We start from the raw sequence: 24,940 nt of genomic DNA, 5'->3' as shown, positions 1-24,940 counted from the left end.
TTGACTGTGTGAAGAAATACTTCCTTTTGTTTATATTAAACCTGCTGCCTATTAATTTCATTTAGAGACCCCTAGTTCTTGTGTTATGAGAAGGAGTAAATAACACTTCCTTATTTACTTTCTCCACACCAGTCATGATTTTATAGACCTCAATCATATCTCCCCTTAGTCATCTCTTTTCCAAACTGAAAAGTCCCAAGTCTTATTAATCTCTCCTCATATGGCAGCCGTTACATACCCCTAATCATTTTTGTTGCCCTTTTCTGCACCTTTTCCAATTCCAATATATCTTTTTTGACATGGGACGACCACATCTGCATGCAGTATTCAAGATGTGGGTGTACCATGGATTTATACAGAGGCAATATGATATTTTCTGTCTTATTAGCTATCCCTTTCTTAATGATTCCCAACATTCTTTTCGCTTTTTTGACTGCCGCTGCACATTGAGTGGATGTTTTCGAAGAACTATCCACAATGACTCTGAGATCTCTTTCTTAGTGGTAACAGTTAATTTAGATTCCATCATTTTATATGTCTAGTTGGGATTATGTTTTCAAATGTGCATTACTTTGCATTTATCAATTTTGAATTTCATCTGCCATTTTGTTGCCCAGTCACTCAGTTTTGAGAGATCCTTTTGTAGCTCTTTGCTGTCTGCCTGGGACTTAATTATCTTGAGTAGTTTTGTATCATCTGCAAATTTTGACACCTCGCTATTTACCCCTTTTTCTAGCTCATTTATGAATATGTTGAATAGGACTGGGCCCAGTACAGACCCCTGGGGGACACCACTATTTACCTCTCTCCATTCTGCAAACTGATTTATTCCTACCTTTTGTTTCCTATCTTTTAACTAGTTACCAATCCATGAGAGGACCTTCCCTTTTATCCCATGACTGCTTATTTTGCTTAAGAGCTTTTGGCAAGAGACCTTGTCAAAGCTTTCTGAAATGCTAAATACACTATATCCACTGGATCCCCCTTGTCCACATGCTTGTTGACCCCGTCAAAGAATTCTAGTAGATTGGTGAGGCATGATTTCCCTTTACAAAAACCATGTTGACTCTTCCCCAACAAATTATGTTCATCTATGTGTCTGACAATTTTGTTCTTTACTATAATTTCAACCAGTTTGCCCAGTTTGCCCGGAAGTCAGGCTTACCGGCCTGTAATTGCTGTGCTGACCTCTGGAGCCATTTTTAAAAATTGGCATTACATTAGCTATCCTCCAGTCATTTGGCACAGGTAGTTCTTACCTTGATGCAGTCAGTCAAGTTCAATTCTACAACCCTCAACTGGAACTGACTTCAGTGAATTACATGGAGGTAAAAATGACAGTGCTTTGTCTATGCTAGGGTTGCATATCAAGTAATCTCTCTTGATGTAAAAATTCCCCTTTCTTTGCAATGAAGACGTAGCCGGACATGATGGTCCATACCTACACGGGCTACACAGTGATAATTAACATGGTTTGAGTGAGGTGAAGTGCTAAAATGCCAGTATTTTCTAGTGAAAGCCAGCCCTTAAGGACCAGGGCATGACCTCGTCTCTCTACAAGTTCCAGTGGTATTAGGACTATATAAATTTTTATAGTCAGCTGGTGTTCACGTTAGAAGATGTAGTCAGCTGGCCATTTACTCAGTGAACTAATGCACTTAAATCACTGTCAGCTCAATTAACACCTTCCTGTGTTGTGAGCCAGTCTCCTTTAATTCCCTTCTTTACCAAGGATAGGTGAGGAGGGCAGATCAGGAGCTTGCTCTCCAGATTAAAACTGTCCTGGGTCACTTTTGGAACACACTGTGTTTAAAAAAAAAAAGTCTCGATCTCATGGGGTGAAATTCAGACCTGTACAGAGGGTCCCACACAAGTTCTCTGCACCACATTTGCCTTCCACAGGAGGTACAGGGTGGAGCAGCATTGTAGCAGGATCTCAGTACCCCCTGTGCATAAGGAGTGAGCTCTTCTGTTTGTTTAAACAGGCTGGTGTGGAAGGTGGTGCTGGGGGTAGTGGAGGGGACTCCTGGTTCCACAGTTACACATTGGCCCTCACTCCACACAAGTGCTCTGCAGTATCCTGAGCCCAGGTCAAGGGCTGGGTTTTTCCCACTGTACTATTGTTCTGGCTCTACGCTGGTGCTGTGAATTTCCCACTGGATGCATTAGGAAATGGAAAACATTGAAGTGATGCTTCAAATAATTATACAAAGTGGTGTGTCCGTTTGTTGGCCCACTGCTGCTCCTAATCCATGCCACCACTTTGTGCACGCCAGTAATAGCATTTAGCATTCACACAGCACTTTACTTCTTCATGGCACTTCTCAAATGTTAACATGTAGCTATTCCTCATTACCCCCTCTCTGCGCTATGCGAGCATTATTATTTTGCAGCTGGGAAACCAAGGCAGAAGAGTCAAGCTACTCATCCAAAACCACAGCTGGGCCATGGCAGAGCCAAGATTAGCATTCAAGAGTTGTTGGCTCCGAGGCCTGGGCCCAAACTCATTAGACCACACATCCTCTCTGAAGAATCCAGACATTATGCTTCTAAAGCAATGTTTCAAACTTTGTTCTGAAATAAGTAAAACCAGAGACAATTAAGACAGTAATAAAGTTCCTGATGGGACGTTTAATGTCCCTGGGGAAAACTGAGCATACAAAACAATAAACAAATTTAGAACTGTCACTAAACAGTATGTTCATTTGTTTAGAAAAGAATCAGACGGAGAAGTAAATAAGACCTTGTCTACATGGGAAAGTTTGCCAGTGGTATCAATATCATTACACAGACAGAACCCCCTCTAGATACTCTTACTGCAGTATGAGTGGCTTCTTCTCAAGTAATATAAACTAAACTGGAAAAGGGCATTCTTATGCCAGTGTGCATGTGAGGTGGGAGGTTAAATCATGAGAGCTAAACTGGCATAAACTTATACCTTAGTTATATCAAAAAACTTACCCACATAGACTCCAACCTTGCAATCCCTATTTATCTGGCACACATCCCCTTAGTGTTTGAGCACCTTGTAATCTTTAATGTGTTAATCCTCACAACACCCCTATTGTATTATCCCCATTGTACAGCTGGGAAGTGAGGCACAGGGAGGCTAAGTGACTTACCCCAGGTCACAAAGGAAGTTTGTGGGGAGTAGGGAACTGAACTCACCTCTCTCAACTCCTAAGCTACTCCCTAACACTGGACCAGCCTGCCTCACTCTGTGCAGCTGTATTCCCATTGGCTTCAGAGAGTTCTTCCTGCATGGGGCCAGCAGGATTGGACCCTGAGATATTGTATACCCTAATAGGTGCAGGATACTTTCTGTGATAGCATCAAAGGGAGAGAATGTCGCTTGCCCAAATGTGATGGACTATTGCTGCAAGCAGGAGTAACTTATGCTGTCAGTATTCAATTAGCACCACGTTAAATTAAATGTCTTGTGAATATTTCATAACGATCTGGCAGCATTATATCTGGCTTTTTGGCATTCCCTGGCTTTTACCAGGCCATTTCCGTTCCAACGTGACACAATGTGGAGTTAAAGTGGGATGGTGAGCCAATCTCACTTGTATGATTGCCTGTTCTAGAATCAAGTCTTATAATTAGAAACAAAACAACAATCTCAACTCACTTTTCAATTACAATAACCCATCTTCGACTAAGAATTGACCAAAATGGGACTTGCTATATGTCACCTCTTTTTTCTCCTACAGTGTACGTTTAATTGGGACGTTAGTAAAACACTTTGTCAGATGCAGGAGCTGAGATCCTGAAGGCCTTTACATTTTTGGTTTTGTTTTTTTGTAAGGATCTCTTGAATCAAGTGGTAGAAAATAGGCACGTCCTCAATCTGCTATTCCAGCATGTTAAAAAACAGTTTGAAAGCAAATTCAGTACTAGAATCGGCTGCCAGATGAATAGCAAAGTGACTGTCCAAATGAACTCTGTGTATGGAGAGTGAAATGCATTTCTCCCTGCTCAAAGCTAGAGTCAATGGGCCTCAGGTGGGAGGACAACTGAGCAGCAATTCGTACACAACCACCCACCCCTTGATTCTGCAGATTATGTGCAAGGCTGCAGCCAGACATCAGCCCAGACTGGTAGTCACATTTATCATCTGGGTGTATGATTGATTGGGTGATAGGAATTGTTTACCTTGGTCCATTACAAATGGTACCAGCTTATCATCTTATTGGTAACCGTGGAGAAAGGAATGGGTATGCACTATGAGATACCCTCTCACACACTTCTCAGAGTGGTATCCGTGTTAGTCTGTATCAGCAAAAAGAACGAGGAGTACTTGTGGCACCTTAGAGACTAACAAATTTATTTGAGCATAAGCTTTCGTGGGCTAAAACCCACTTCATCAGATGCATGCAGTAGAAAATACAGTAGGAAGATATATATATACTGAGAACATGAAAAAATGGAGGTTGCCATACCAACTGTAACGAGACTAATCGATTAAGGCGGGCTATTATCAGCAGGAGGAAAAAAACTTTTGTAGTGATGAGGTACTACAACTCCCATTTTCAGCACACATCCTTTGGTTTTGAGATTAACAAAAATTCAAAAATTTACCTGGAAAATTTAAAGATTTTGTTTTGTTTTTTTCATTTTTGTCAGAAAGTACTGCCGCAGAAAAAAATTGCAGACCAGCTTTACTGGTGACTATTCTTCACCAATTGGGGTTGTTGGGCTGAGGGCTACGTTAGAGCTTCCTTCTATAGCAGAGCTGTGTCTTCCATGGGCGAGAAATGCCCTTTTGGTTTTTTACTATTTTTTTATGAAAAACGGCATAAAAATTGCTGTTTGCATCTGAAAATGGGATGGGGGGGCAAATCCAGGAGACTTGTCTCCCATGGGGCTGTGAACTGTCACTGGATTTTAAGTAAAAAGCTACATTTCCTAGCAGAAAAGCAAAACTCTGCTCTGGCTCAAATGAATGAACCCTCGCACAACTACTCAGCATGTCGACAAGGCAAAGTTGTACTGGTATTAGCTAAGGTGTGAATTTAAATTGATAGACTTATACCACCATTATCACCTCTCTCCCTGCTGTGTGGACACTCTTATTCTGGTATAAGAGTGGCTTTTTTAAGTTTAATTATGTTGCCTGGGAAGGGGTTTAAGCGAAACCAAAAAAAGCCATTCGTACTGGAATACGAGTGTCCACAAGGAGGTTATACAGGTGTAACTATACTGCTATAACTGGTATAAAATTTTCCTGTGTAGACAAGGTCTAAGACTCTCACAGCTCTGTTCCCCATATTGCCTCATCCCTGTGCTTTTCTCTTTCTTTGGGCCCAATCCTGTCAGACATCTGATACAAAACTACCACTGACTTCAGTGACACAACCACTGACTCCTGTGTACAGAGAGGCTTCCCACAATGCAGTCGGTTGTGGGCGGCATCTGGATCCAGGCCCAAAGATTCAGGCAGTAATCCCGTTGCTTAGCTCTCCCCCACACCCCGCCGCTCCTGGGGTACTCAGCTAGACCACGAGAGCACATTCAGGCCAGTACGATGGAGCCACCCAGGCCCATCCTCTTCACCCGCCAAACAACACTGAGGGCAAATTTTTCAAATGTGCCTTGGCGACTTAGAAGCCTGCATCCCATTTTTAAAAGTGACTGAGGCATTTAGGAGCCTGAGTCCCAATAAGACTTAAATGCCTCAGGCACTTTTGAAAATGGGACTCAGGCTTCTGAGTCACTCAGGCACTTTTGAAAAATGTGCTCCATCTTCTAGAGAGCAGGGAAATGAAAAGAGGAGAGGGGACCATAAAGGGTTTTAAAATCGGAAGCAAGAAGGCATGGGTTGGGGAAGAAGGGACTAAAGAAGGGAAGCAGAGGGAGGGATGCAGAGGAAGGTTGAAGGTGGGGATTAGGATAGATCTAGGTAGGTCCCCAAAGCATTGCTATTAATCTCTCACTTTAATGAGTGGTAACACCCTCCCTTCCTCCTCCCCCCCCCCCCGCCCTTTTCAAATAATAAGTCAATCCAGCTTCTGTTCCAATGGTGGATTCACTAGTCAGAGCCCCTCTCAGTCTGCTGACATTAGACAGCTGAGTAATTTGGGACGCAGTGCTCTAGCCTGTCACGTGAGGTGTAGGATTCTCTGTCGAGGGGCTCCTGTCATACATGTAAGAGACACGGTGGTCTATCAACATTAAACTGCTGCAGATATGGATGTGGCACAAACAGCAAAACAAATCCAAGCCTTAATATATTCCGTCTGGGGCCTTGGAAATAGGCAAGAGCCAGTGATTAACATTAAACACTAGGAGTTTTGTTGTGGACAGACAGCACAATTAACAACAGAATGTCTTGACCTCTTTGCATTGGAATTGCTGACATTTACCCCAAATGGTTGAACTAATATCCTTGATAGCAGTGATGGCATCTTTCCAGCCGATGGTATCAGTATGTTTTGTACACAGATCTGATTTATTTTATACACAGTCACTTGTATGTGAGGGTTAGTGTCTGAAAGACAAGATAATGGGCTCCCTTTCATGGTTCAAACCTAAAGCTTTCTGGACTCTTCCTATTTCTCTGCTGGTTCTGGATAACCCTGTTGAAGAAAGGGAATCCTGTCGGACTCAGGGCAGGTGAGCCCAGCTTTAGGCTTCCTGTTCATGGATAGAGCCACGTATGGAACAAGTGTTGCCCTTCGCTTGTCTCACTGCATCCAGCTATGACCAGCCATCTCAAACCTTGGTGGACATTAAACGCCATCACATGATTCTTTTTTTTTCTGTGCCCAGGCCTGTATAGTCAAGTGCTATTCTCAGTATTGTCCACTGGTGGGTAACAGGCCCTAAATGGAGAGTGAGGGCATCCAATTACATTTGGGCACAAGAAAATGCTTCAATGGGGAAAGGCCTACGAAAGCCGCAGTGCCTTTGTGGCCCCTTTTGCCTCTCTGTAGCTATAACGCTATTAAAAACTCCTTTTTTCCAGAAGCATTATTACTCACCTGGAGCTTGCAGGTTTCTCCAAGATGTTTTATTACATGAGTGTTGTCAAATTGTGACATTTTGTGAGTGTAAGTCATAGGGTTGTTGTTAATGCCAATTTAATGGTGCTAAAATGATTAACTATGGCAGTCTTTTAAATAATGAGGTACATAAAAGGTGTTAATAACCTCTTAAGTGCTTTAATAATATTCTGTGCCATCATAAAATGTTCATAATTGGGCCTCTTAACTTTCATCTTCCATAAAGTAATGAAAGAAAAATCTCAGCAGAGCAGCTGAAGAGCTTAAAATTTTGCTTAAATAAGAGAAAAACTGAACAATGGTGAAACTGAGCCCTGTTTGTTAAAAAAAAAAATTAAACGGCAAGCCCCATGGAATTATGCATTTTAATATCATGCAAATTTTTCACATTTCTGAAAATAAAAGGCTCTAGTAGAAACTACTGCAAGAACAAAAGATACAGATTCATGTCATGAGGGCTCATTGAGACAGTGCTAAACCCTGTGTCAGACTGAATATTTAGGTCTTATCACATACAAGTAAGAGAAGGTTTTTCTTTCCAGTCAGTAACATATGGGTTGTCTCATCTATCTGGTTTGTCCTTTACTTTATTCTAAGCTGAACCTGGGTCACTTCTAGAGACTACACAGATGAGCAAAGCTTCTTATACAGGTTTAATTACAATGGGGCCGATCCTGCAATGGGAATATGCTCTGCGGAGTGGAGAGTTAGGCAATAATAATAACTACATTTTCCATGTTGAGAGCACTGTTTGTTACAAACTGAGAAAGGGATCATTTAAATACATCAATAAAATGCAGCCACCTCTGGGGCAAAACTTTGGTTGTTTAACAGCACACAGCTACAATACTTGCCAGTGTAGGGCAGGAATGAAAAATACCATGTACAACAAAAACTGCAAACAGGGAATTTAAGGAGGCAGAATATAAATGACTGCTTTGAAATTTGCTCAGGACACTGGTGTTAACACCCGAATGTTAGGGGAAAGGCCAAGTGTCATTTAATACAGATGATGACAGTGGGAACATTGGTTTTAAATCTCAACTAAAAAAATAACAGCACCAGCAGCTGAATGCCCCTGCAAACATACTGAGCCACTGACTGAGTACTGACTCCGAGAAAAGAGGGCTACCTACTGAATTACCAATCCCATTTCTGGCAGCAACAGGGGTGTTGTTTAGAAGTCTCCCATCCACATACTGAGTGTGACCACCCACAGACAGTTTGTAGGAGGTGTCAGGATCACCAGCACTAAGTGGAAGGTTTCTGGTGCAGCAGGTCTCTAGGGGGAATACTTAAAGCTATTACTTGCTGGCTGCCTTATGTACTTCACTTTTATTGATCTCTGACTTTCTTCCCCCAGCTTATTTAAAATAGAGGTGGGCTGAAATGACTCAGATAAGCAAATCTCTGAATATGGGGCATAACCTAACTGTGAGTGGTGAAACAAAGCTATTTTGCACGTCAATAGTGAGTTAGGTAGCTTGGGATAGTCATCTAAACCAACCTTAATGAAATCTAACACAGGAAGGAGTCTGTAAAGGCCCTTCATTGGTTGAGAAGCTGTGTCAGGTGATCTCTTTAAAACTTGTTTTCAGCCATTTCAGTTTGCCTCGGATAGAGAATAATGGACTAAATTCAGAGGTACTAAGCAAAGAGGTGTAAATTACACATCCGTGAGTGGGACTAAGTCTGTGTAATTTGGGCTGTAGCCCACAAAAGCTTATGCTCAAATAAATTTGTTAGTCTCTAAGGTGCCACAAGTACTCCTGTTCTTTTTGCTGATATAGACTAACATGGCTGCTACTCTGAAATAAAACAACTTAGAATCCCACACATATAACCTGTAAATTACACCTTATAATAATCATACCTAGCTCTTCTATAGTGCTTTTTATCTATAGATCTCAAAGCACTTTAACCGCCTTATATGCTGCTGACTTTGGCCCAAAAGCTAAACTAAAAATATAGTGTCCAAAACTTAAGAACTTTAAACAAACTATTTTTAGATATTTTGGTGCAACTTAATAAAACTTTGCACCCCCTTTTTGTTCACCTGTCTCCACAAATGTTTGGGGAATGACTGGCTTTTATGTAAAAGCCTATATTTGCACCCAAACTACAAATAGTTTACCTACATCTCTTTAGAATGTTCTTGGCTGCTGTGAATGCTGGTTCTTTCTGCTCTTTACCATTATTATTTTCTCATTATGGATCAAATGCTGTTCCTATTGAAAGTAGTGGCAAAACTCCCATTAACTTCAACGGGAGAAAGATTTGGCCCCATAAAATAATTCTTCATCCATAAATATAATGCTCCCTAGACCTTGTATTTAACACAGAGGCTGCTACCCACTCACTGGCATAGCTCTCCAGAACTGTTACAGCTTGTAAGACTCTCTCATTCCCAACTCCAAGGCCCCTGAACTGGATCATATATCCTCCAACTTAGCTGCTCTTTGGTTCATTTGACTCTCCCATTATTTTGAGAAACATCTTTACTATTGTCCATTAGGGAAATCCTGGATGAGATTATTATGCAGGTTTGGGCTAACAATCCCTCTGGATCTGTCATTATGCTTTCTAGGACTTTGGAAACCCAGTGTGAGTTGAGTTAAAGCACACAGGCTCATATCTCAGATGATCTATGCTGCTCATCACGTCATCCTCCAGTTCTGCAACACAGCTGCAGCCTATATGCTGGGAGCAGCTGCGTAGCCCATACAGAACACTCTACTGAGACATGTGCATGAGATTTGGGGGATCTTTGGCTACATTTATAGTGCTCCTTGGCCTGCAGACTGTTTAATTTATAGCTGGTTGATTTTTCTTCTTCTTCAAGTCCCCACTAAAACCGCACTTCTTTCAATCCTTTCCTGCCAGTGCCAAAAACACAAAATACATTTTAAATCAAGTCCCTGGAATAGCAAGAGATGTGCCAAGCCAAATATGACCTTCCCCTTTTCTTATTCCTTCTCCAGTTCTTTGCCTGTCCATTAGTTCAGACTGTAAACTCTTTGGGGGCAGAGCATTCTGGTGCTTATCTGCAAAGCCCCCCACTCATCTATAGAAAAACCACGACAAATAAGAATAATAATTTGATATTGTTGACCAGGAAAAAGTATATGGGTTAGGGCTGGTCTCACACTGGAGAAATGTCCCTTGTTTTTCTAGTGCTTCAGTATGGGCTCAATTATGGCTTTGCCACAAGCTCTGTATAAGGCTAACCATGCTGTTGCACTGCCCCAGGACCAGACTTGGGACCTGAGCCCTTTACCTGGCATAGATTACCTGCCCTGCTGCCCCAGCTGAGTTCTGCTGGCCAAGCCTCCACCCACCCTCACCCAAATACGTGGGACAGAGTGTAGCGTCTCTGTAGAGACTGCTCCAACTGCTTGCCTACCTATGCGAGCAGTGTGCAGTGCCGTACACTCTGTTACTTTTTTGTGTGGGTACATGAGGTGGCTCAGAACTGAGCCATATATAGCAATTTGGAATCTGTTTGTTCCAAGCGCTATGTCTACATTCCCTGTGCTATCCTATGGATAGATTCTGGTTTACGGCCATGTTGCTATTGCGGAGGGGTTGATTGAAAGAATTCTTCATAAAGACTTCCAGCATGCACATTTGATACTAGCAGCTCCGCCATCCTTGGGAGAACTGGCAATGTGCATTCCCCTCTGCAATGGACCACCCTGCCAACCAGTCCCCTCCCTTCCCACCTTCCCAACCCTTCCTGTCCCTTTTGGGAAACTCTAGCCAAGTCAGGAGACTTTCCTATCACAAAGTGCTGGGGTGTTAAGTTTAAGGGTCTGATCTTCTAGGCCCTCTTCATGTAGAGCAACCATTTGCTTCAATGGGAGTTCCACGCATGGAGCTCACGCCCTAAAGAATCGCAGAATCACATCCTAAAGCCAGTTTCACGGGAACCAGGCTTTGCTGCTAAGCAGCAGATGTCACAGGAAGGAGAGGTGCATTCTGGGCCATTGGCAGCTCCTCCCAAACCATCTCATGGCAGGAGAGAAGTTGCAGGCAGGTGATAGTTGGGGATCTGATGATTGATTTGCCCAGTGTGTATGGCACATACTGCTTGCTGTCTTGGGTGGGGCCACCCTTTTTGGAAGGGAAGCCAAATATTTGGTGGCTCCAATCTCAATACATCCTTCAACCACCTCTGGTGCCACATGAATTTTTTCAGGACTACGTAATGGTTAATGCACTATGCTTTGCATTATGGAAAAGAAGCAGATAAAAAAAATCAGTGGCATACTTGTAAAGTTGTTTTGCACTTAATTTCACGTGCATTTTTAGAAACCCACCCTTCTCTGCCTTTCACCCCCCCCCCATTCTATTCTTGGAGAGTAAAAATTGGGATGTACTTTGGAGCTGAAAGTAAAGTCATAAAGAAGTTTGCTCACGTTCCCCGACACATGAGATATAGAGTTAATTAAAAATTGTTCCCTGTACGACAGGTTTGTTTCACTGGAAAATGTCACTGATGTAAGGCTGTTCTATTCCTGTTGCCAACTACATTGCATTGACTCCATTATAAGCTCCCCCTGCCACGCACACACACACACACATTTTGTTACTTTTCTTTCTATAATAAACAAGACAGATCGTGGGTCCCAATGCTTTTTAGGAGATGGTGCATTAGGATTAGCTGAATTGGGGCAGCCATTTTTTCATCCCCAAATTCCCTGTTTATCTGTGGTTCTACAGAAGAAGTTAACACTTCGCCCATCAGATGCACTGTATACAGGAGATACTGGATCCTACGTACACAGTTGCTATTACAATATTTTTAATTAACTAAATAAATTTTAAGAAAACAGTTTTTGCAGAATAGTTGCCTCTAGCAACCGTAACCATCGAGAATAATCTTCATCTTCTAAAGGGAAGAAAACTCTTACACAGGGCTTGTCAAGGTTCCTCCCCCACTCTGAACGCTAGGGTACAGATGTGGGGACCTGCATGAAAACCTCCTAAGTTTATCTTTACCAGCTTAGGTCAAAACTTCCCCAAGGTACAAGATATTCCACCCTTTGTCCTTGGATTGGCCGCTACCACCACCAAACAAATACTGGTTACTGGGAAAGAACTGTTTGGAAACGTCTTTTCCCCCAAATACTTCCCAAAACCTTGCACCCCACTTCCTGGACAAGGTTTGGTAAAAAGCCTCACCAATTTGCCTAGGTGACTACAGACCCAGACCCTTGGATCTTAAGAACAATGAACAATCCTCCCAACACTTGCACCCCCCCTTTCCTGGGAAATGTTGGATAAAAAGCTTCACCAATTTGCATAGGTGATGACAGACCCAAACCCTTGGATCTGAGAACAATGAAAAAACATTCAGTTTTCTTACAAGAAGACTTTTAATAGAAATAGGAGTAAATAGAAGTAAAGAAATCCCCTCTGTAAAATCAGGATGGTAGATACCTTACAGGGTAATTAGATTCAAAACATAGAGAATCCCTCTAGGCAAAACCTTAAGTTACAAAACAGATACACAGACAGAAATAGTTATTCTATTCAGCACAATTCTTTTCTCAGCCATTTAAAGAAATCATAATCTAACGCATACCTAGCTAGATTACTTACTAAAAGTTCTAAGACTCCATTCCTGGTCTATCCCTGACAAAAGCAGCATATAGACAGACAGAGACCTTTTGTTTCTCTCCCTCCTCCCAGCTTTTGAAAGTATCTTGTCTCCTCATTGGTCATTTTGGTCAGGTGCCAGCGAGGTTACCTTTAGCTTCTTAACCCTTTACGGGTGAGAGGAGTTTTCCTCTGGCCAAGAGGGATTTTAAAGGGGTTTACCCTTCCCTTTATATTTACGACAGGGCTAACACCCTGTATAATACCCTGTTATTATATAACACCAAAAGACGCTATTGTAGAATTAATGGAATGTGGCCTGTGCTCCAAAGGAAATGGGCATTCATTTCATTATTGCCTTTAAGCAGTGTGCAGATCTGTGCCTTATTTTTTCCAGCCAGGTTACCAAGTTTCAGTCACAGGATAGAGGGAGACCTGGACCAGGCTGGAGGTAGATTCTGTGAGTTGCTTTCTTCCATCAGAGATGTGCTTCAGATTGTATCATGTAGACTTCACCTCCAAGGAAAGCACTTGGGCTCCATCTACACCATAAGGACTTCTGTGCTTTTTAACCAGACCTTGACACCTTCATCCGACCCCGTTGCAACAAACATGGGTGATATGTATCCACACAGTACTTTTCTTCACAGCATAACCACTGGTCGACTGAGCTTGTGCATCCACTCCTACCACCTGTCTAAGTGTAAATGTATCAATGCATTCTGGAAAAATCTGAGCAGCTATCCCATGCTGCTTAAGCAGGGAATTGTGCCCAAAGAACATGCACAAAGGGTTTCACCAGCATCATGTGGAACATGCATTCTGGGATGTCCTGCTGCACTAGGAGCTGGAAGGAGGGCCTTCCCAGCTACACAGTCACAGTTTGGCATCCCATATATTAACCATGTTATGTGTAGGCACAAGCCAGGTTCACTGGCATTGACAATGATAGGAGAGCTAGGTCTTGAGCAGCACTCAGTACAGATGAAGGGAGGCAGCAAAGGTGGCTTCACACCACTTTTACATACCCTGCCCCCCCAGTCCTGGAGCTGGCCATGGGCTAGTTTGACTTCCACACCCCACCGAGCTTCCCACAGGGCTAGGCCATTGTGAATATAATAATACCTTTCGTCTTCCTTTGGAGGATCTCAAAGCACTTTACAAATGTTAGTGACTTAATCGTCCCAACGTTCCTGTGAGGTAGGGAATCGTTATCCCTAGAGACTCTGCAGAGGCTAGGCACAGTGTAGGCAGCTTTAACGGGAACTTTTCCATCCTCACCCCCATACTCGGTATATTTAGCCCTGACCTAGAAAGACCATCCTTTCTAGGGCTGAGTTGTGATTCAGACAGTCTGCTTACTAGCTTAGATGTGAGCCACAGCTGAGTAGCGACTGCCAACTGTGCCGAATCAGATCTGATTAGAGGTGGGAGAAAGCTTGAAAAACAACATACTCAAGCAAATGTGGTGTGCTTGGAGCATGTCACGAAAATTATATTTAAGTTCATTGTGATGACTTAAAAAAATTCAAACAATCAGCTCTTCCCCACTCCACCCAAATAACCCCTCCCTGTCTTTGATGGGAAAGAACAGATAGCCAGAGTGTTGCTATTTTGAATTGCAAAAAAGTAGAATAGGGGAGAGCATATGTATATGTGCACCCTGCTACTACTGGAGATGTATATGTATATGACATATGTATATGGGGGAACGTCCTTTCTGCCCCATTCAAGGAAAGAAAGAAAGAAAGAAAGAAAGAAAGAAAGAAAGAAAGAAAGAAAGAAAGAAAGAAAGAAAGAAAGAAAGAGAAAAAGAAAGAAAGAGAAAAAGAAAGAAAGAAAGAAAAGGACTTTTTTTCAAGTTCCTTGAGATTTAGGGCAGACTCTAGCTTTCTATCATGGAAAAAAAATTCCAGTTTTACACCAAAAAATGGCAGCCCAAAATATGTTCAAGAAATTGTCCTAAGACATCTAAAAATGGATCAAAATATGACTGAGATCAAGTTGGATTTCAGCATGCATACTCCCATTCATTCTGTGTGAAAATCATAGAATTATAGAATCGTAGGACTGGAAGGCACCTCAAGAGATCATCTAGTCCAGTCCGTTGCAGTCATGGCAGGACTAAGTATTATCTAGACCATCCCTGACAGGTGTTTGTCTAACCCACTCTTATGACATTGCATAAAAACCTCCAATGATGAAGATTCTACAACCTGCCTAGGCAATTTATTCCATTGCTTAACCACTCTGAGAGGATGTTTTTCCTAATGTCTGACCTAAACCACCCTTGCTGCAATTTAAGCCCATTGCTTCTTGTCCTATCCTCGCAAGTTAAGGAGAACAATTTCTCTCTCTCCTCGTTGTAACAACCTTTTATGTACTTGAAAATTGTTATCATGTTTCCTCTCAATCTTCTCTTCTGCAGACTAAACAAACGCAGTGTTTTCAATCTTCCCTTCTAGGTCCTAGACCTTTAATCATTTTTGTTGCCCTTCTCTGGACATTCTTCAATTTGTCCATATCTTTTCTGAAATGTGGTGCCCAGAACTGGACACAATACTCCAGTTGAGGCCTAATCAGTGCGGAGTAGAGCGGAATAATTACTTCTCGTGTCTTGCTTACAATACTCCTGCTAATACATCCCAGAAGGATGTCTTCTTTTTTTGCAACAGTGTTACACCATTGACTCATATTTAGCTTGTGATCCACTATGACCCCAGATCCCTTTCTGCGGTACCCTTTCCTAGGCAGTCATTTCCCATTCTGTATGTGTGCAACTGATTGTTCCTTCCTAAGTGGAGTACTTTGCATTTGTCCTTATTGAATTTCATCCTGTTTTCTTCAGACCATTTCTCCACTTTGTCCAGAACATTTTGAATTTTAATCTTATCCTCCAAAGCACTTGCACCTCCCCTCCCAGCGTGGTATCATCCACAAACTTTATAAGTGTACTCTCTATCCCATTAGCTAAATCATTGATGAAGATACTGAACAGAACCAGGCCCAAAACTGTTACCTGCAGGACCTCACTTGATATGCCCTTCCAGCTTGACTGTGAACCACTGATAACTACTCTCTGGGAATGGTTTTCCAGCCAGTTACGGACCCACCTTAGAGTAGCTCCATCTAGGTTGTATTTTCCTAGTTTGTTTATGAGAAGGTAATGTGAGACAGTATCTAAAACCATTAAGGTCAAGATATACTACATCTACTGCTTCCCCCATCCACAAGGCTTGTTACCGTGTCAAAGAAAGCTATCAGGTTGGTTTGACATGGCTTGTTCTTGACAAATCCATACTGACTGTTACTTATCACCTTATTATCTTCTTCTAGGTGTTTGCAAATTGATTGCTTAATTATTTGCTCCATTATCTTTCTGGTACTGAAGTTAAACTGACTGTTCCGAAATTCCCTATGTTGTCCGTATTTCCCTTTTTATAGAATGGTCATATATTTGCCCTTTTCCAGTCCTCTGGAATCTCTCCCATCTTCCATGACTTCTCAAAGATAATTGCTAGTGGCTTGGATATCTCCTCACTTTAGCTTCTTGAGTATTCTAGGATGTATTTCATCAGGCCCTAGTGTCTTGAAGACATCTAACTTGTCTAAGTAATTTTTAATTTGTTCTTTCCCTATTTTAGCCTCCGTCCAATACTTCATTATGTTCACTGGCATTCTTTTTGTTAGATGTCCAATTGCTATTAACCTTTTTGGTGCAAACAGAAACAAAAAAGTCATTTAGCACTTCTGTCATTTCCACATTTTCTGTTATTGTTTTCCCCCACTATTGCATAATGGGCCTACCCTGTCTTTGGTCTTCCTCTTGAGTCTAATGTAGTTGTAGAATGTTTACTTGTTACTCTTTATGTCTCTAGCTAATTTAATCTCATTTTGTGCCTTGGCCTTTCTAATTTTGTCCCTACGTGCTAGTGTTATTTGTTTATATTCATCCTTTGTAATTTGACCTTGTTTCCACTTTTTGTAGGATTCTTTTTTGAGTTTCAGATCATTGAAGCTCTCCTGGTTAAGCCAGGGTGGTCCTTTGCCATACTTCCTATCTTTCCTATGCAGTGGCATAGTTTGCTCTTCAGCCCTTAATAATGTCTCTTTGAAAAACTGCCAACTCTCTTGAACTCTTTTTCCCCTTAGACTTGTTTCTTACCTATGAACTCCCTGAGTTTGCTAAAATCTGCCTTCTTGAAATCCATTATCTTTATTGTGCTGTTTTCCCTCCTACCATTCCTTAGAATCATGAACTCTACTTTCAAAATGAGGGTTGTATGCAACAGGCACTGAGCCACAACTACCAACCACATCCAGACTGCGAGTTGGACTCCAACCAGACATCCAAAGGTGAAATCTTTTCTTCATGCATATGAAAAAGCAGGAGGAGATCCAGATGGTCCCTCTAAACTGTTCTGGTAATACAGTCAAGAGAGTGAAGCAGGCAAATACAGCATATCCCAGACTGGAGAGAAGAGAACATGAGAGACTAAATGCAATGGTTTAGCAAATAATTATGGGTTCTTTATATGGACTAGGATTTGTAATCTACCTTCATCCACATTTCTTTTCACAGTTTAGAATTACAATGCAAAAGGGATCACAGGGAATCATAAAATAATGTCCTGCATTTGACTGCAGTGCAGACAGTCTCTGAGGGTTTTAGACCGTCCATTTGATACCCTTTTCATGAAACATTTACCATGTTGTACCAAAGTGTTCACTTCATTGTACGTTGGCGAACATAACACACAGGCTGTTACAGGCAGGATTTTTGCAGCCATTAAAAGCTATAAGTGAAACTGACCAGAATAGTTTCTCCTTTTTTAAAATTCAGTTAAGTGCGTTCCTTGAAAATTACCTCCATAATAGATTCGCCACACAATAAAGCATCAGAGGGAGTTGTGAAGTAATATCCTGCATTTCAGTGAACGACACAGGGTCTCTGAGGGTATGTCTACACTTCAATGAAAGACCTGCGGCTGACTGGGTCAGCTGACCTGACTGGCAGGCCTCAGGCTGCAGGGCTATAAAATTGCAATGTAGACGTTTGGTCTTGCTGAAGCCTGGGCTCTGACACTCTGCAGATGCTCAGAGCCCGGGCAAGCCCAAATGTCTATGCTGCTATTTTTAGCTCTGCAGCCTGATCTGAGCCAGCCTGAATCAGCTGACTCTGGGCTCAGTGCTCGGGGAGGGGTTATCGCAGTGCAGACATACGTTCACTTTGGGTGGATACATGTGCTTTTGTTTTCTAGGTTCTATACATTTTGCCTTAACTGGATGGAGGAGGATAGTGCTGTGATGAAGGCATGGAACTGAAGTTTGAGGAGCTGTGGTTCACCTCCCAGCTCTGCTACAGGCTCTCTGTGTGACCCCGGACAAGTCACTTAATTTCTCTGTGTTTCAGTTCCCCAGCTGGGAAGATAATACTTCCATTCTCCTACCCTTTGTCTGGCTCTCCCATTTACTTTGTAAGCACTTCAGCGCGGGCGCCATGTCTTATCATTTGTTTGCCCAGTGCTTGTCACAATAGGGTCCTGATCTCTGTGGAGCGCCTAAATGTTACTGTAATATACATAATTAATAATACCAATATGGAGCTTGTGCTTAGTTGAATTACAAAACAAAAACATATTTTTGGACTTTGGCCCTTATTACTCCTTTCAAAGGTATAACACCAACCTCAGCCACTTCTTTTGCCTTCAGATATCAGATCTTAACTTCCTCCTTTTCCTTGGAGAGCAATGTTGGGGCAGCTTTGGAGAATGTTACCGAGGGGAGCTGAGAACCTTAGCTGCACATGGCCCTGCCTGAGACTCAAGACCAAACATCTCCTCTCTCCTTTGAGGAGAGCTGCAGCTCATGTTGCAACATCCAGATGCAATGTCATAGTCCAGGTCCTCCAAAGTTTGCCAGAGTCCTCCACAAGGAAGAGGTAAGTTACAACGCAATAATGCAAACAAAATAAGTTCATATTTTATCCTGGGTTTTTGGCAGGAATAGAACCACTATGCGGCTGTCTTTGTACACTATAAAGCAGCAGGAAAATGCCCAAACACCATTTGTTGCCCCCATTTGTTCAGCTTCCTCATTTCTTTGCTGAGAAGCAGCATGGTTGAGTACAATGAGCATAGGGTTTGGCATCAGGAAATCTTGCCACTGCCACTGACCTCCTATATCACACCTCCATGTTTCAGATTTCCTGCAGGTAAAACAGGGATAATAATATGCATTTTCCTATTTGCAAGGGGTTGTGTGGGTTAACTGATTAGCTAATATTTTTACAGCATGTAGAGAGAGCCTGATTCTTTGACTATGTAGGGCCCACTTCTCCTCTTTCATGCCTGTAATTCCATTGGAGATACTCTTGATGTACACAGGTGTAAGTGAGAAGGGAATCAAACCCATAAAATGCTAGATAAAAATCAAAGTTCACTTTTAAATGCACATGATATCCCAGGTCCTACATAGGTCTTTAATACAACTATTAATTGTACAGATAAGGCAGGTCTTTAATATGATCATTCAGACTCTCACACTCCAAACTTCCCTTTCTAATGAAGTGCTCAGGATCTCCCTGTCCTGTTGACTCCCTTATTCACTACCCTTTATCCCAAGTCCTGATAGTATGAACAGCCTTGACGTCACTGAAGCAGGGTTCTACTGGGAGTGATTTGCACATTCTCTCCACCCAAACATACTGGGTCTCAATGTTTGTTTGTTCTGATCATATAACTTTCAATGAAAAATAAGTTCTGAAGAGTCAGATGCTGACCCAAAGCCTCTGGAATCTTCACAGAGTCCAGCTCCACTCAGCAAAGCACTCAAGAACATGTTTAACCATGTGCTTAAGTCCCTTTGATTTTGGTGGAACTTAAACATGAGCCTCTGCAATTTGTTGAACAGGGATGGAGTGCAGAATAAGTGCTTAAGATTAAAATATGTGCTTAATGGGGCTGCGGTTAAGTATTTGCTCAAAGGCTTTGCTGAATCAGGGCCCAGGAGCACAGGGTGAAAAGAAAAAAAATAAAGCATGTTCATGCAGAAATAATCAGAAAAAAGGCACAGGCACTTGGCGGCTTTTGAGCTTCATTGAGTACAGTATTGCCGAGATATGTTTTGTGTGTCTGAGAAACCATGCTATTCAGCAGCGCAGAATCTCTCTTCCCTCTTCAGCGCTGACGAATAGAAAAAACACAGCATGCAGTCCATTATTCTGAAGGAGCCTTAATCATTCCTCCTCACGAAACTGCTGCTCCATTTGACTGACAGGCTTAGAAGCAATCCGGATAGTGAAAGAAGAAGAACAAAACCAGCCCCATTTGGTTGTCAGGCTGTGGGTACATTCACAAAGCTTTTATCAAAAAAGAAAAAAGAAAAAACGTTGTTGCCTTCCTAAACCACATCTATATTAGTGAGATGAGTGACAAGCTTAAGGGGAAAATTATAAATCTTTCTTTCCAGCTTTTCTGTTATTGCCCCGCCATATACATCTATTATTGCCCCGCCATATATTGCCCAGCTTCCATGGAGCGGTGCCACTAAACACGCAGCAGACAGACACAAGCCCTGTAGTTAAGCTGTGCTTGTTGCCAGACGAGTCTGAGGTAACAATAAGTAAATTAGTAGTAGTTGCCCAGTGGGTTCTTTTGTTGCCCCTTCTGCATCTGGCAATATCATGGGAAGCTGTAAGTGACTTACATAGTGCTTTGCCTCCGCACATTCATAGATTCCAATGCCAGAAGGGATCATTGTGATGACCTAGTCTGATCTCCTATATAACACTGGCCAGAGAACTTCCCCAAAATAATTCTCAGAGCAGATCTTATAGAAAAACATCCCATCTTGATTTAAAAGGCATCAGTGATGGAGAAGCTGCCATGACCCTTGGTAAATTGTTCAAGTAGTTAATTACCCTCCCTGTGAAAAATGTCTGTCTTACATCTCCAAGCGCTTTACAAAGGGGGCGTAAGTGTGATTGTCCCTATTGACCAGCTGAGAAAGCTGCAGAGCAGGTTGGTGAAGTGACTTAGCCAAGGTTACACAGCGAATCAGGAATAGAACACAGGTATGTGGACTCCCTTCAGACTGGAGCATGCTGCCTCCCTTGGATCAGGTGTTTGGCACTCAGAAAATGTGACCCAGTTAAGTAGTTGTACAGACGAACCTTCATTTTACTTTGTTTTCTTTGCTGCCCATCCACCTGCCCAGGACACAAGAACTCTGGGGCCTGTGACTCCAAAGTCCCAACTTCAGGAGACTGCCTAGCTGCCCGTGCAGAACACGAGAAGACACCTGTCTGCAAGGCTTGAAGAGAACATGCCTAGCCACCTGATACAGGTGCTCTGGGGCCTCCGGCTGCAGAGCTGTGCTTCAGGAGATCACCTGCGAGCACAGACGCGCTGGAGTTCTTGACCTGTGGCTGGTCAGCACCAACAACAGAAGAAACCAGTGCTTCCCATCCCTTAAAGGGACCCATCTCTGCCTTCAGTGAAGCTAGCACATCTCCCTAGCAGAGCTGCTCCCCGCACATCCTTCCAGCTGGCTCCAAGGGAAAAAAAGAAAGGAAGATAATGAAACCATGTGTCTCTTGGGACCACAGAAGTAAAACGATTTATGTCAATTAAAAATAATTTCTTTAGTCCCAAGCTTTCCTGCCCCCGCAAGGCAGTATGTTACTGATATTGCCCTTGGAGACAATCTATGTTTGTAATGTATGTGTTTATACCTTACTCATTTTCACTGTGTGTCTCCTGCATAAGACTGAATGTAGACTATTGAATACCAAAGTCAAAGAGACACTGCAGAAAGAGATCCCTGCTCAGGTTTTACTATCTGTGACCACTGTACTTCTGTTGATAGTAGCCTAATTACAGACAATCCTCTTTACATGCTGACATGCAATGTTAAATTGTTCTGCAGGTGAATGAGTGGCTATAAAATTTCTCTGAGTTCTCTACAGTCATGTAGTCTTACTAACTGGATTTGTGAATGACAGGACACAGTCTAGAGACATAAATCTATTTAAAATCTGTCCCTGACTTCCCATCACCAGAACCACTAAGTACACAGTGTTAAGGGGTTCTTGGGAAGAGGGACCTAGGGTATGTTAAAAAATTAAAGAAATATATTTTAAGGATCCTGCCTGGGTTTTGAAAATTCACCTTCCAATGGTTTATCATTAATCAAAGACAATGATGCATCATTACAATTCAAAAGGGGAATGGGGAATAAGAACATAAGAATGGCCATACTGGGTCAGACCAAAGGTCCATCTAGCCCAGTATCCTGTCTTCTGACAGTGGCCAATGCCAGATGCCCCAGAGGGAATGAACAAAACAGGTAATCATCAAGTGATCCATCCTGTCGCTCATTCCCAGCTTCTGGCGAACAGAGACTAGGGACACCATCCCTGCCCATACTGGCTAATAGCCACTGATGGACCTATCCTCCATGAATTTATCTAGTTCTTTTTTGAACCCTGTAATAGTCTTGGCCTTCACAACATCCTCTGGCAAGAAGTTCCACAGGTTGACTCTGCGTTGTGTGAAAAAATACTTCCCTTTGTTTGTTTTAAACCTGCTGCCTATTAATTTCATTTAGTGGTCCCTAGTTTTTGTGTTATGAGAAGGAGTAAATAACACTCTTATTTACTTTCTCCACATCAGTCATGATTGTATAGTCATATCCCCCCTTAGTCATTTCTTTTCCAAGCTGAAAACTCCTAGTTTTATTAATCTCTCCTCATACAGCAGCTGTTCCATAGCCCCTAATCATTTTTTTGCCCTTTTCTGAACCTTTTCTAAGTCCAATATATCTTTTTTGAGATGGGGTGACCACAGTATTCAAGATGTGGGTGTACCCTGGATTTATATAGAGGCAATATTATATTTTCTGTCTTATTATCTAGCCCTTTCTTAATGATCCCAATAAGATTAATATCAAGATTAATAATCTAGGTGTTGCTGTGCTGTTTTGCAAGCAGGGTATATACAAGTAATATAGCCCCAAAAGGTGAAGCCCTCAGATCCTTTATACCATACACACATTAAGTAATAACAATGTTAATTTGGGGTTTTGTAGCTTCCTTCATCTTGAAAGATCCCAAAGAGCTACAAGCTGCTGACCAACCACAGCGCTGAAATGCACCTTCCCTGGGGTGGAGGAAGAGAAATATTTGAACAAAGATTCAGCAGAAAGAGGAAAACATCCTCTTAGTTATCTGGGATCTTTAATGTAGAAAATAGATAAAAGACACAAAGACACAGTACCCTGCACCCAGTTCATTTACCTCAAGATGATGAGAGGCTAAACTGGTTAAGATTTGAACCTGACAGTTCAATCCTAAGGGATTTGACTTTTCAGATTAGGGGCTATATTTTTTAGGAGGTTTTGAGCAAGCAGAACTCCAATGGAAGTCAGTGGGATCAGTGGATGCTCAAAATCTCTGAAAATCAGGCCCCTGTTGTCTAGGCATCCCTTCCAATCTCAGTTTGGTCTGTATTATAGAAAGATCTGCAAATATTTGCCTTTTCAGATCTCTTCTTCAAATGGAGCAGGATCTAGAATGTGCCACCATTACCTGGAGCTTTGATTGACTCCAGTGATAAGTACAGTATTAATAACTTCTGGTAGATGACTAATTGGTCATGGATGTGTGTTCTCCCCATTCCCATGGTAGGCAGAGCAATATCTGTTGTGAATCACTGAGCAGTATGACTATTAGAATTTAGCAATAACAGTGAAATAACAGATCGCCCACTAAGAAGCAGGCACTGCCAGAAGTTACAGTGATGCTAGACAGACTTTTTCAATCCAGCCCCCAAAGTCCCCTTTGAGATGAGCGTAAAGATTAGGCTTATCTTCCACAAAATATGGACCAATACACACTAAGGTTTTTCTGGCACCTAGAATATTTTAACGTGTCAGAAAGAAATGACTGTAGCTTAGTGCGCAATGTTTAATTCCCATCAGCGACTTTGCTACCCTGTTGGCTCAATTTACCTGAGAAAACCAGCATTGCTTGTACAAGCCAATGCACAGATACTGGAGAAGATTAAAATAGGTGCTTACCCTGTGCTCTACCTGGTATCCAAAACTCAGTCTACCTTCTTCCTACTTCTTTCATCGCTCTGCCAGGGGATGGGCTAGCTCACTTTGCCTTATTTCAAACCTGCTCAGAGAGTGTTGCCTCACCTCATACTTTGAAACGTGTTGGGTTCACCTTCTCTTTTGGAGAGGGGCTGTGAAAATGAGAGTGGAGATAGGGGAAGAGAGAAAAAGAGGGTGAACAGACAGCAGGTGGAGTGAAAAACTAGCACGAAGAGACCAAGGAAAAGAGCGGAGAAGGAAAGAGAGAAATACTAGCGGACAAAGCATATGCCGTATGTTTGTCTCAGGTTAGCATTTGGAGGAGGGGAGACGAGGCAGAGAGATTGCAGCACTAGCATGTGCCTCTAGGGTCCCTGTATTGGTGTGGTCTTCAGGATTGCTCTCTCCCCAACTTTTGCAGCCAAGCATTGTTAGCCACGTATGCCACAGGAGGCTGCGGCCTTCTACTGTTAGGGTTAGATTGTGTCACATAGGGAGACCCCGGAATAGGGCATGGTGCAGAGCTATACTGCCACAGGACTGAAATAAGGATTGTACCTCAGGGAATTCATCATGGTTCAGCTTTTGGGCCAGGGGGGCACATGGTCTTGCTTCCTCCCCAGCCAGTTGGGGGTATTTTTTGCCCCTGAGGATGCATGGAAGGAGCAGTCCCTGTACTTACCCTAGGAGCTGTGTGCCTGTGGCTGGCAACGTGGAGTGTGCCTCAGACTCCGCAAGCTTGGCCCAGCCCAGTCATCAGCTATCCTCAGCCACAATAAAAAGTCTGGAATCAAAGCTTAGCTGGCAATTTGCTGAAGATGCCTGGGGCAGAAAAGAAACCAGTTCACTCCCTTTGGGGGGGGGGGGGAGCATTGGCGCTGCACGGCTGACAGCAATAGACATTTGGGATGGGGTCCTTCTCCCACAGAAGTCAATAGGGAGTTTTGCCATTGGCGTCACTGGGAGCAACGTTAGGCCTCTGTATCTGTCAGCAGAGTTTGCCCAGCTGTTGGGGGAAAAGAAAATTGCTGGGTTGTAATGGGGGGTCATTTTTCCCATCCCCTTCAAGTCCATTTTCAGACCATCACCACATTTTAATGAATAAAAAATTGTGATTTTTAAATCCATGCAGATCTGCTGTCCCTGCCAAGCCTGTTTTTCTTCTCGAAAGACAGATGGACGTACTCACATTATGGTGGTTGTTTTTTGTGTGCCGTATATTTTCAGTGATGTTCATG

General features: G+C 42.5%; 1 long non-coding RNA gene across 2 annotated transcripts in view; it reads left to right on the top strand.

The window, feature by feature from the left end:
- LOC311529718 overlaps window positions 1-22,298 on the top strand; it is a 45,148-nt gene extending 22,850 nt beyond the window's left edge. For both annotated transcript variants that reach the window (XR_014713865.1, XR_014713866.1), the window contains 2 exons: window positions 18,318-18,546; window positions 20,823-22,298. This is a non-coding gene — a long non-coding RNA (uncharacterized lncRNA). The remainder of the gene's footprint in view (window positions 1-18,317; window positions 18,547-20,822) is intronic.
- The last annotated feature ends 2,642 nt before the right edge of the window (window positions 22,299-24,940 follow it).

This window comes from Lepidochelys olivacea (assembly GCF_965140295.1).
Source record: "Lepidochelys olivacea isolate rLepOli2 genome assembly, chromosome: 13".
NCBI classification, from domain to species: domain Eukaryota; kingdom Metazoa; phylum Chordata; order Testudines; family Cheloniidae; genus Lepidochelys; species Lepidochelys olivacea.
The sequence above is the reverse complement of the archived record's forward strand: the minus strand, read 5'-3'. Positions and strand labels throughout refer to the sequence as shown.